The sequence below is a fragment of the Bos mutus genome, chromosome 4 (assembly GCF_027580195.1).
Source record: "Bos mutus isolate GX-2022 chromosome 4, NWIPB_WYAK_1.1, whole genome shotgun sequence".
Lineage (NCBI taxonomy): Eukaryota > Metazoa > Chordata > Mammalia > Artiodactyla > Bovidae > Bos > Bos mutus.
This window is the reverse complement of record NC_091620.1, coordinates 112,636,157-112,649,599: the sequence shown is the minus strand read 5'-3', so window position 1 is coordinate 112,649,599 and position 13,443 is coordinate 112,636,157. Positions and strand designations below refer to the sequence as shown.

Below are 13,443 nucleotides of genomic sequence, written 5' to 3'. Positions count from 1 at the left end.
GTCTCCTTCATTTAAAATGATAGTTTTACAGATATATACACTTTTACAGATAGATACATACATATATATACTTACAGCTTCTCCATGTTTGGCTGTAATAGAATCAATCTGATTTTGGTACTGTCTATTTGGTGATGTCCACATGTAGAGTCATCTCTTGTGTGGTTGGAAAAGTTTGTTTGCTATGACCAGTGTGTTCTCTGGACAAAACTCTGTTAGCCTTGCCCTGCTTCATTTTGTAATCCAAGGCCAAACTTACCTGTTACTTTTAAGTATCTCTTGACTTCTTACTTTTGCATTCTAATCCCTTATGATGAAAAGGGCATCTTTTTTTGGTGTTATTTCTGGAAGGTCTTGTAAGTCTTCATAGAACTGTTCAACTTCAGCTTCTTCAGCATTAGTAGTTGGGGCATAGACTTGGATTACTGTTACATTGAATGGTTTGCCTTGGAAATGAATCAAGTCATTCTGTCATATTTGAGATTGCACCCAAGTTACTGCATTTTGAATTCTTTTGTTGACAATGAGGGCTACTCCATTTCTTCTAAAAGATTCTTGCCTGTAGAAGTTGATAGAATGGTAATCTGAATTAAATTCAACCATTCATGTCCATTTTAGTTCACTGATTCCTTAGACATCAGTGTTCACCTTTGCCATCTCCTGTTGACCATGTCCAATTTACCTTGATTCATGGACCTCATGTTCCAGGTTCCTATGCAATATTATACAGCATTGGACTTTGCTTTCACCACTAGGCACATCCACAATTGAACATCATTTATGCTTTTGTCCAGCCACTTCATTATTTCTGGAGGTATTAGTAATTGCCCCCAACTCTTCTCGGGTAGCACATTAGGGGGCTACTCCCTAATGTGGGATTCATGTCATATCTTTTTGCCTTTTCATACTGTTCATGGGTTTCTCACAGCAAGAACCCTGGAGTGGTTTGCCATATCCTTCTCCAGAACTGTCTTCTTGGGCAGCTCTGCATGGTTTGGCTTGTGGCTTTGTTGTTATGCATGCTCCTATGCCATGACAGATCATGAGCTCCTTATTGCAAAGTTCAGGCTTAAAGAAAGTAGGGAAGTCCACTAGACCATTCAGGTATGACCTAAATCATATCCCTTATGATTATACAGTGGAGGTGATGAATAGATTCAAGAGATTAGATCTGGTAGACAGAGTGCCTGAAGAACTATGGACAGAAGTTTGTAATATTGTACAGGAAGCAATGATCAAAACCATCCCAAAGAAAAAGAAATGCAAGAAGGTAAAGTGGTTGTCTGAGGAGGCTTTACAAATAGCTGAGGAAAGAAGAGAAGCGAAAGGCAAAGTTAAGGGAAAGGTGCACCCAACTGAATACACAGTTCCAGAGAATAGCAAAGAGAAATAAGAAGACCTTCTTACATGAACAATGCAGAGAAATAGAATGGGAAAGACTAACAATCTCTTCAATAAAATTGGAGATATCAAGGGAACATTTCATCCAAGGATGGATGCAATAAGGGACAGGAATGGTAGGTACCTAACAGAAGCAGAAGAGATTAAGCAGAGGTGGCAGTTGTTGGTGGAAATGTAATTGATACAACTACTACGGAAAACACTATGGAGATTCCTTAAAAACCTAGGAATTAAAACTACCATATGACCCAAGAATCCCAGTACTGGGCATAGACCCTGAGAAAACCAAAATTGAAAAAGACACATGTACCCCAATGTTCATTGCAGCACTATTTACAATGGCTAGAACATGGGCACATTCTAAATGTCCATCAACAGGTGAACGGATAAAGAAGCTGTGGTACATATGTATAAGCAACTATTACTCAGTCTTAAAAAGGAATGCATTTGAGTCAGTGGTTATGAGGTGGATAAACCTAGAGCCTATTATACAGAGTGAAGTAAGTCAGAAAGAAAAACAAGTATCATGTATTAATGCATATTTATGGAATCTAGAAAGATAGTACTGATGAACTTATTTGCAGGGCGGCAATGGAGATGCAGATATAGAGAACAGACTTGTGCACATGGGGCTCAGGGGTGAGGGAAGGAGAGAATGGGACAAATGGAGAGAGCAGCGTGGAGGAACATACACTACCGTATGTGAAGTAGATAGCCAGTGGGGATTTGCCTTATGACTCAGGGAACTGAAACTGGGGCTTGGTGACAGTCTAGAGAGGTGGGGTGGGGTGGGATGTATGAAGGAGGTTCAAAGGGGAGTGGACATACGTATACCTATGGCTGATTCATGTTGATCTCTGGTGGAAACCAATACAATATTGTAAAGCAATTATCTTCCAGTTAAAAATAAAATTTTTACAAAGAAAAAACATCTAGCTGAAATTGAGATGTTTTTATGTATAAAATATACATAGAATTTCAGAGATTTACTGTAAAAATAAAGATGCAAATTATATCAATAATTTTCATTGATTTCATGTTATGATGTATGTTGATATACTGGATTAAATAAAATGTGTTCCTAAAATAAACTCATTTCACCTGTTTAAAAAAAAGAGGTAGCAAGAATACACAGAACTATACAAAAATGGTCTTGATGACCTGGATAACCATGATGATATGGTTACCTAAAGCCAGACGTCCTGACGTATGAAATCAAGTAGGCCTTAGGAAGCATTACTACAACAAAGCTAGTGGAGGTGATGGAATTCTGGCTGAACTATTTCTAATCCTAAAAGAGGATGCTGTGAAAGTGCTGCACTCAGTATACAAGCAAATGTGTAAAACTCAACAGAGGCCGCAGGACTGCAAAAGCTCAGTTTTCATTCCAGTCCCAAAGAAGGACAATGCCAAAGAGTGTTCAGACTACCAACAATTGCACTCATTTCACATGCTGGTAAGGTTATCCTCAAAATCCTTCAAGCTAGGCTTCAGCAGTACATGAAACAGAAACTTCCAGATGTACAAACTGGGTAAGGAAAGAGGAACGGGAGATCAAATTGCCAACATTTGTTGGATCATAGAGAAAGGAAGGGAATCCTGAATCTACTTCTGCTTCATTGACTACGTTAAAGCCTTTGACTGTGTGAATCACAGCAAACTGTGAAAAATGGTTAAAGAGATGGGAATACAAGACCACCTTACCTGTCTCCTGAGAAACCCATATGAGGGTCAAGAAACAACAGAACTGCACATGGAACAGCACACTGGTTCAAAATTAGGGAAGGAGTAGTTCAGTTCAGTCACTCAGTCGTGTCTGACTCTTTGTGACCCCATGAATTGCAGCACACCAGGCTTCCCTGTCCATTACCAGTTCCCGGAGTTTACCCAAACTCATGTCCATCGAGTCGGTGATGTCATCCAGCCATCTCATCCTCTGTCGTCCCCTTCTCCTCCTGCCCCTAATCCCTCCCAGCATCAGGGTCTTTTCCAGTGAGTCAACCCTTCGCATGAGGTGGCCAAAGTATTGGGGTTTCAGTTTCAGCATCATATCTTCCAATGAACACCCAGGACTGATCTGCTTTAGGAGGTCTCTGGTTCCTCTGCCTTTTCTAAAACCGCCTTGAACATCTGGAAATTCACAGTTCACGTACTGTTAAAGGTTGGCTTGGAGAATTTTAAGCATTACCTTACTCGCGTGTGAGATGAGTGCAATTGTGTGGTAGTTTGCACATTCTTTGGCATTGCCTTTCTTTGGGATTGGAATGAAAACTAACTTTTTCCAGTCGTGTGGCCACTGCTGAGTTTTCCAAATTTGCTGGCATGTTGAGTGCAGCACTTTTACAGCATCATCTTTGAGGATTTGAAATAGCTCAACTGGAATTCCATCATCTCCACTAGCTTTGTTCATAGTGATGCTTTCTAAGGGCCACTTGACTTCACATTCTAGGATGTCTGGCTCTAGATGAGTGTTCACACCATCATGATTATCTGGGTCATGAAGATCTTTTTTGTATAGTTCTTCTGTGTATTCTTGCCACCTCTTCTTAATATCTTCTGCTTCTGTTAGGTCCATACCATTTCTGTCCTTTATTGAGCCCATCTTTGCATGAAATGTTCCCTTGGTATCACTAATATTCTTGAAGAGAACTCTAGTCTTTCCCATTCTGTTGTTTTCCTCTGTTTCTTTGCATTGAATGCTGAGGAAGGCTATCTTATCTCTCCTTGCTATTTTTTGGAACTCTGCATTCAGATGCTTATATCTTTCCTTTTCTCCTTTGCTTTTCGCTTCTCTTCTTTTCACAGGTATTTTAAGGCCTCCTCAGACAGCCATTTTGCTTTTTTGCATTTCTTTTCCACGGGGATGATCTTGATCCCTGTCTCCTGTACAGTGTCACAAACCTCATTCCATAGTTCATCAGACACTCTATCTAGTCCCTTAAATCTATTTCTCACTTCCACTGTATAATCATAAGGGATTTGATTTAGGTCATACTTGAATGGTCTGGTGCTTTTCCCTACTTTCTTCAAGTCTGAATTTGGCAATAGGAGTTCATGATCTGAGCCACAGTCAGCTCCTGGTTTTGTTTTTGCTGACTGTATAAAGCTTCTTCGTCTTTGGCTACAAGGAATATAATCAGTCTGATTTTGCCGTTGACCATCTGGTGATGTCCATGTGTAGAGTCTTCTCTTGTGTTGTTGGAAGAGGGTATTTGCTATGACCAGTGCATTCTCTTGGCAAAACTCTATTAGCCTTTGCCCTGCTTCATACTGTATTCCAAGGCCAAATTTGCCTGTTACCCCAGGTGTTTCTTGACTTCCTACTTTTGCATTCCAGCCCCCTATAATTAAAAGGACATCTTTTTTGGATGTTAGTTCTAAAAGGTCTTGTAGATCTTCATAGAACCGTTCAACTTCAGCTTCTTCAGCATTCCTGGTTGGGGCATAGGCTTGGATCACTGTGATATTGAATGGTTTGCCTTGGAAATGAACAGAGATCATTCTGTCATTTTTGAGATTGCATCCAGTTACTGCATTTTGGATTCTTTTGTTGACCATGATGGCTACTCCATTTCTTCTAAGGGATTCCTGCCCACAGTAGTAGATATAATGGTCATCTGAGTTAAAATCACCCATTCCAGTCCATTTGAGTTCACTGATTCCTAGAATGTCGACGTTCACCTTTGCCATCTCCTGTTTGACCACTCCCAATTTGCCTTGATTCATGGACCTGACATTCCAGGTTCCTATGCAATATTGCTCTTTACAGCATCGGACCTTGCTTATATCACCAGTCACATACAGAACTGGGTATTGTTTTTGCTTTGTCTCCATCCCTTCATTCTTTCTGTAGTTATTTCTCCACTGATCTCCAGTAGCATATTGGGCACTTACCAACCTGGGGAGTTCCTCTTTCAGTATCCTATCATTTTGCATTTTCATACTGTTCATGGGGTTCTCAAGGCAAGAATACTGAAGTGGCTTGCCATTCCCTTCCCCTTCGGCAGCTGCCCTGACCTCAGATGTAGGGAGCGGGAAGGAGTAGGGCAAGGCTATATAATGTCACCGTGCTTATTTAACTTCTGTGCAGAGTACATCATGCAAAAGGCTGGACTGAATGAATCACAAGCTGAAATAAAGATTGCTTGGAGAAAATTCAAAAGCCTCAGATATGCAGATGGTACCACTCTAATGGTAGAAAGTAAAGAGGAACTGAAGAGCCTTTTGATGAATGTGAAAGGGGAGAGTGAAAACCTGGCTTAAAACTCAGCATTCAGAAAACTAAAATCATGGCATCCAGTCCCATTACTTCATCGCAAATAGATGGGGAAAAAATGGAAATGGTGACAGATTTTATTTTCTTGGGCTCCAAAATCACGGCTGATGGTGACTGCAGCCATGATATTTCTTCCTTGCTCCTTGGAAGAAATGCTATGACAAACCTAGACAGTGTATTAAAAAGCAGAGGCATCACTTTGCTAATGAAGTTCCATATAGTCAAAGCTATTTTTTTCCCAGTAGTCATGTATGGACATTAGAGTTAGACCATGAAGAAAGCTGAGGGCCAAATAATTGGTACTTTCAAATTGTTGTACCAGAGAAGACTCCTGAGAGTCCCTTGGACTGAAAGTATATCAAGCCAGTAAATCCTAAAGGAAATCAACCCTGAATATTCGTTGAAAAGACTGATCTGAAGCTCCGTTACTTTGGCCACCTGACACAAGACCCGACTCATTGGAAAAGATCCTCATCCTGGGAAGGATAGAGGGCAGAAGGATGAAGGGGCAGCAGCAGATGAGAGGTGTAGACAGCATCATGGACTCAGTGAACATGGTGTTGAGCAAACTCTGGCATTTGGTGAAGTACGTAGGGTCACAAAGAAAGGGCCACGACCTAGCAACTGAACAACAGAACAATCAATATTTTTTGTTCATAGCCTTGTTTCCGCAGTTTGAATGTATCACCATATACTCTCCTAACCTAAAAGGTTTGTGCCAGGAACTCCTCTGATAGTATTATTTGAGGAGGAGGATGTCCCTTTTATTTGATGAATTTCTCTTCTCTAGCTTCTCTCTTGTTAATGTTAATAACAGTATTTCTTGGTGTGGTTTTCTTTAGGACAATGTATTTGCTTATATCCGAGGTTTATAAATCCGAATGTCCATTCCCTCTGCAGATTTCTTTGGCATTATTTTTTGAAATAAGCTTACTGGTACTTCCTCTTCTTGAGGGAACTCCCTTAGTGAATGTACTGATTTAGTGATGATGTCAAGTGAGTTTCATTGGATTTCTTTACTCTTTTCTTCTTTTTGTTTCTGTGACTGGGTCATTTCAAATGATCTGTCCTTAATTCACTGATTCTTTTTTTTCTGTTTGAGTCTGCCTTTGAAACTTTCTCTGTTGAATTTTTAAGTTCAGTCACTATATTCTTCTTGCTAGAATTTCTGTTTAATTCTTTTTATGGTTTGTGTTTCTTTGTTCCACTTCTTGGCTTTTGTATGTATCTATATGTATATACGTTGTTTTTTTGATGTTTGTCTCTCAGTGTAGCTTACTGAGTTTCTTTAAGATCATTTTGAATTCTTTTTAGGTAATTCATAGATTTTTATGTCTTTGTAGCTGGTTATTTGACCTTTTTTAGTTCTTCTATGCTCTCATGTTTTCTTGATTCTTATGATCCTGGTAACCTTGCGTTGGTGCCTGGGCATTTAAAGAAAAGTTTCCTCTTCAATCTTTGTATTCTGGCTTCCCAGGTGGCTCAGAGGTTAAAGCATCTGCCTGCAATGTGGGAGAACTGGGATCGATCCCTGGGTCGGGAAGATCCCCTGGAGAAGGAAATGGCAATCCACTCCAGTATTCTTGCCTGGAGAATCCCATGGACGGAGGAGCCTGGTAGGCTACAGTCCACGGGGTCGCAAAGAGTCGGACACGACTGAGCGACTTCACTTTCACTTTCCAGGGATAATGGTCTTTACCAGACTAGAGCTTCTAGGCGTCTCTCAAGCCTTTCTTCTCAGCTCCTGCTTTTTCCTTGGGGGTGTGGAGGATGTTTTGAATTGTTTCTTCTCTCAGTCTCACTGAGTCATATTAGGGTCTGAGAGTCATATCAGGTGCTAAGTGAGAACCAGTCCTTTTCTAGACAGCAGTGCCTGAAATGTCAAGACTTTTTGTGAATTTTCTGTTTCTCTCCTTCCTTCCTGAAGGGGATGTCTTGGACTTTGCTCCTTCTCTGTTGCATGCCGAGTCATGCCAAGTGCTCGAGAGTTAACTTTTTCTTTTCTCCAGGGTAGCATGTAGATTCTCCATCTCTCTTCTTCTCTCCTGAAGGGACAGTCTCAGGGTTGTGTGCCATTACCAAATTTTGTAGCGTTAAACTAGTTGCTGGATTCCGTACTGGCTGCTTACATCTATGTGCTGTCTGTGGGGGCATACATGCCAGGTGCTGTGGGTTTCCAGCCCTTTTCTTCTCATCCAGAAGCAGTCCTTGTGGGGAATGACACAAACGCTGGGACTATCAGACTTTCACTTTTCATTTTCTTTCCCCTGAGGGAGAAGTTGTGAGTTAGAGGGATCTCTCCCCAGGCTGAGTTTTGATGACCTGGGGAAGTGGTGATGTGGTCAAAGTAAAACTGTTTCTCCTACAATTTTCAGTAGGTCTGATCTTGGGCTTTGTTGTCCATGGGGATGCTGGAGCCTTTCTGCTATAATCTCTAGTTCTTAGAAAAGTATTTTCATCCCTGAATGATTGTCAAATCAGTGTTTTTGTGCAGTGGAAATGAACCTCCTGTTCTGCTATGCTGCTGAACATTGTTAACTGTTAACAATCCCTGCCTCTCAGTTAGAATATTTAGACCAGTTACATTTAAATTACCTGCCATTTGGATTTAAATCCACCGTTTCCCCATTTTTTCCCTTTTTGTCACATCTGTTGTAACCTTTTCTTTAGTGCTGCTATTTTATAGTCTTGTTCATTGCTTTGTGTTGTTGTTTTTGTTCAGTTGCTAAGTCATGTCCAACTCTTTGTGACCCCCATGGACTGCAACACTCCAGGCTTCCCTGTCCTTCACTGTCTCCCAAAGTTTGCTCAGCTTCATGTCCATTGAGTCCATGATGCTAGCTAACCATTTCATCCTCTGCCTCCCTCTTCTCCTTTTGCCTTCAGTCTTCCCTAGCATTAGGATCTTTTCTGATGAATTGACTCTTTGTATCAGGTGGCCAAAGTATTGGAGCTTCAGCTTCAGCATCAGTCCTTCCAATACATATTCAGGGTTGATTTCCTTTAGGATTGACTGGTTTGATCTCTTTGCCATCCAAGGGACTCTCAAGAGTTTTCTCCAATACCACAGTTCAAAAGCATCATTCTTCAGTTCCCAGTCTTCTTTATGGTCTAACTGTCACATTCTTACATGACTACTGGAAAAACCATAGTTTTCGCTCTACAGACCTTTGTCAGTGAAGTGATGTCTTTGCTTTTAAATATGCTGTCTAGATTTGTCATAGCTTTCCTTCTAAGGAGCAAGGGTCTTTAATTTCATGGCTGTAGTTGCTGTCCACAGTGATTTTGGAGCCCAAGAAAATAAAATCTGTCATTGCTTCCACTCTTTCCCCTTCTTCTTGCCATGAAGTGATGGGACAAGTTGCCATGGTCTTAGTTTTTTGAATGTTGAGTTTTAAGCTGGCTTTTTCACTCTTTTTTTTCACCCTTATCAAGAGCCTCTTTAGTTCCTCTTCACTTTCTGCCATTAGGGTGATGTCATCTGCATATCTAAGGTTTTTGATATTTCTCTGGCAGTCTTGTTTCAAGCTTGTGATTATCTAGGCTGGCATTTCACATGATGTACTCTGCATAAAAGTTGAATATGCAGGGTGACAATAGATAGCCTTGTCTTACTCCTTTCCCAATTTTGAACCAGTCCATTGTTCCATGTGCAGTTCTGTTGTTTCCTGACCCTCATAGAGGTTTCTCAGGAAACAGTTAAGGTGGTCTGGTATTCCCATCTCTTTAAGATTTTCCACAGTTTCTTGTGATCTACACAGTTGAAAGATTTAGTGTAGTCAGTGAAGCAGAAGTAGATGTTTTTCTGGAATTCTCTTGCTTTTTCTATGAGCCGATGAATTTTGACAATGTGATCTCTTGTTCTTCTGCCTTTTTTAAATTCAGTTTGTATGTCTGGGCTTCCATATAGCTCATATGGTAAAGAATCTGCCTGTAGTGCAGGAGACCTGGGCTTGATCCCTAGGTCGGGAATATCCCCTGGAGAAAGGAATGGCAACCCACTCCAGTATTCTTGCCTTAAGAGTCCCATGGGCAGAGGAGCCTGGTGTCACGTGGTCAATGGGGTCACAAAGTTTTGGACACGACTCAGGGGCTAACACTACTACTGCTGTACATCTGCAAGTTCTCAGTTCATGTACTGCCAAGGCTTGCTTGAAGGATTTTGAGCATAACCTTACTAGCATATGACATGAATTGTGTATAGCAGTTGTACACTAGTTTGAACATTCTTTGGCGTTGCCCTTTTTTGCTTTATTGTTTTTAAATCATAGTACTGCTTTATGTAGATGGGTTTTGATTATTCCATTACATATCATTTAACCTGGAAAAACCATAGTCTTGACTAGACGGACCTTTGTTTACAAAATAATGTCTCTGCTTTTTAATAGGCTGTCCAGGTTGTTCATATCTTTCCTTCCAAGGAGTAAGCGTCTTTTAATTTCATGGCTGCAGTCACCATTTGCAGGGATTTTGGAGACCAGAAAAATAAAATCAGCCACTGTTTCCCCATCTATTTGCCATGAAGTGATGGGACCAGATGCCATGATCTTAGTTTTCTGAATGTTGAGCTTTAAGCCAACTTTTTCACTCTCCTCTTTCACTTTCATCAAGAGGCTCTTTAGTTCCTCTTCACTTTCTGACATAAGGGTGGTGTCATCTGCATATCTGAGGTTATTGATATTTCTCCCAGCAATCTTGATTCCAGCTTGTGCTTCTTCCAGCCCAGCGTTTCTCATGATGTACTCTGCATATAAATTAAATAATCAGGGTGACAATATACAGCCTTGACATACTCCTTTTCCTATTAGGAACCAGTCTGTTGTTCCATGTCCAGTTCTAACTGTTGCTTCCTGACCTGTATATAGGTTTCTTCAAGAGGCATGTCAGGTAGTCTGGTATTCCCATCTGTTTCAGAATTTTCCACAGTTTATTGTGATCCACACCATTAATAGTAGCTAATGTTTGGTTTGTAATTTTCATTTTTAGCATCTTTTTCTCCCTGTCTTCCTTTTTGCTTTTTCTTTCTCTCTTATTGTTGAAACATAGCTACACAAGATCTTTGCTCTGTTTATGTGGTTAGTTGATATTTAGCAGGAGGATTTTCCAGAATATCTGGTGCATCATATGGTTGAAAATGGGAAATCTTTTTCTGTATTTTTAAATGTCATTTCTGTCCTCTACTTCCATCTTGTCTGCTTTTATCAGTTAGAAATATACCAATATAAAAAACTTAATATGACAGCTAAATCTCTAATAAGTTTAAAACCTGAATTATGAATTATCTCTCATCTTTCTTCTAAAGAATCTGGTTTTCCAGTGCAGGTTTCATTTCCTGTGGAACAACTACAGCTTCAGTGACTAACTCTGAGTGAAGAGTTGATCCTTTTGCCTGTTGCTTCAGGACTCATGTAGACTCTACATTGCAAAGTTAAATTTTTCTTTATTCTAGAGTTCTAGGATTGGTTATGCTTCTTAGGAGTGGATTCCACCTTCCAAGGAATTCAAACTGTTGTATAACCTTTTACTTTCCTTCCTGATCTGAGTGTGTATACATCGTTTGTGTTGGTGTTCCTACCATGAGAGGGAGGACTTTGTGTTTTCATTTAATCTTCTTCAACAGTTAAAGGACATTCTCCTATAAGATACGGACATTGGAACATTCTCCTGTAATATCTGGACACCCTACCTCTTATTTGCTCACTGAGCACCAAGATCACCAGTTTTTTTCTGTGCAAATTCACAGTTCTTTCCATTTCATTCAAGATACCTTAAGCCTCTATCTCCTTTTCTTTTGTTTTTTTTTTTGTTTGTTTGTTTGTTTGTTTTAGTTTTGCTTCTTAATTCCAGTCCTATTCAGTGACTCTAGTCATTTTCCAAAGAGATTCCCAAATATGGATGTTAACCAAAGTTTTGCAACAGATTCTATCTTAGAAGTGTATTGTTTGTAATAGCTGGTACATAATGAAATCTCCCCTCATGGTTATTGGAGCTCCAGTCTAAATCTGATCCTGTATAATGTATAGCATTTTTTTGCCTATCCTAGGAGTTCTATAATTTTAAGTCATTGTTGCTTTCTGGGCTTGCTGGACTAATGTAGTGCAAATAGTAAAAGCCTTCCTAGTCACCTTTTTAGTACCTAACTTGGCATGATCATAGGAACAGATTATGATTCTCAAAGGAAGCTGTTCAACTTCCCCATGCAGAAGTTATATATATATATATATGTATATATATATATTTAATGATTTCTTGTTCTAGTCTTTTAATCAATAACTGATAACTATAGAACATATTCCTTCCATATATGTTTAATCATTCTGTAAAGTTTGGGATGAAGGGAATAGTAGCTTAGGCTAGGCACTATGATGTTTGTTCTGTAGTATTCTTTTTTTTTTTTGTTCTGTAGTATTCTTCATATCTTAAGTTAGGTAATTAAACTATGAAGAATTTCTATAATCATGATTTGTTCTTATGTCATCCAAAAATTTTTGCTTTAAAATCTTTCATTCTTACCCAACTCAGAGAATTCCCCAATTTCACCCTTTATTTGGTACAGTTGACCCTTGTCAACCATCAACATACTCATTATTTAAAAAACTGAGTCAGTGATTCAAGTAATTTACTTTCTTTCTATTTCTACCAAATGAGATACTTATCCTCATTCTGCTTTTTAGAAGAAAAATAGGAAACAGAAATCTGATTTGCATGATTATTTTTGTTCATCAAGTCCAGTTTTCCAGATCTAGTTTCATTGTTGTTGTTGTTGTTGTTGTTTTCTGCATAGCATGTTAGAAAGCTAAGTGATTATGAGTGTGTCTCCTGAAAATTTTATTTGTAGTCTTGTGCTTCCCTGGTAGCTCATATGGTAAAGAGTCTGCTTGCAATGCAGGAGACCTGGGTTTGATCCCTGGGTCTGGGAGATCCCCTGGAGAAGGAAATGGCAACCCACTCCAGTATTCTTGCCTGGAAAATCCCCTGGATGGAGCAGCCTGGCAGGCTACAGTCCGTGGGCTCGCAAAGAGTCCGACACAACTGAGTGATTAATGCTTTCACTTTCACCTGGTAGCTCAGCTGGTAAAGAATCCGCTGGCAATGCAGGAGACCCCAGTTTGACTCCTGGGTCAGAAAGATCCGCTGGAGAAGGGATAGGCTACCCACTCCAGTATTCTTGGGCTTCCCTAGTGGCTCAGCTCATAATGAATCTGCCTTCAATGAGGGAGACCTGGGTTTGATCCCTGGGTTGGGAAGGGAACAGCTTCGCCTGGAGAATGGAATGGCTAACAGCTCCACTGTTATAGCCTGGAGAATTCCGTGGACTGTATAGCATGGAGTTGCAAAGAGCTGGATATGACTGAGTGACTTTCACTCACTATTTAAATATAGTTAATTACATACCAGACTTGTAGCTAATTAATTTGTAAGCACTTCCTTAACTAAAAATAAATAGCAGCAAATTTGACAGAATTTATTAGAAATAAAAGAAAACCATGTAGACTGTAAAAATGTAGTAATTCATTAATAGACTGATTGAATGTAGTATACTGAAAAACATTTTTACAATCACTTGTAGAAATTTTTATGGCAGGAATATAATTTGAAAGATATCTGAGGAAGTCAGTAGATTGAGATACATCATTAGTGGTTATAGATGTACATGAGTTCCTTCATCCCTGCTTCTTACTGTGTTAGAGGTGAATGTTAGCACAGAAGAACTGAGCTGAACTAACTGACTTACAGAGGGTGTTAACTCATGACCATACCTCATG

General features: G+C 39.7%; 1 protein-coding gene across 7 annotated transcripts in view; it reads left to right on the top strand.

Moving 5' to 3' along the window:
• The window catches only part of ZPBP (zona pellucida binding protein), a 141,383-nt gene that overhangs the window by 69,116 nt on the left and 58,824 nt on the right, over nt 1-13,443 (top strand). The gene's annotated exons all lie outside the window — the stretch shown is intronic.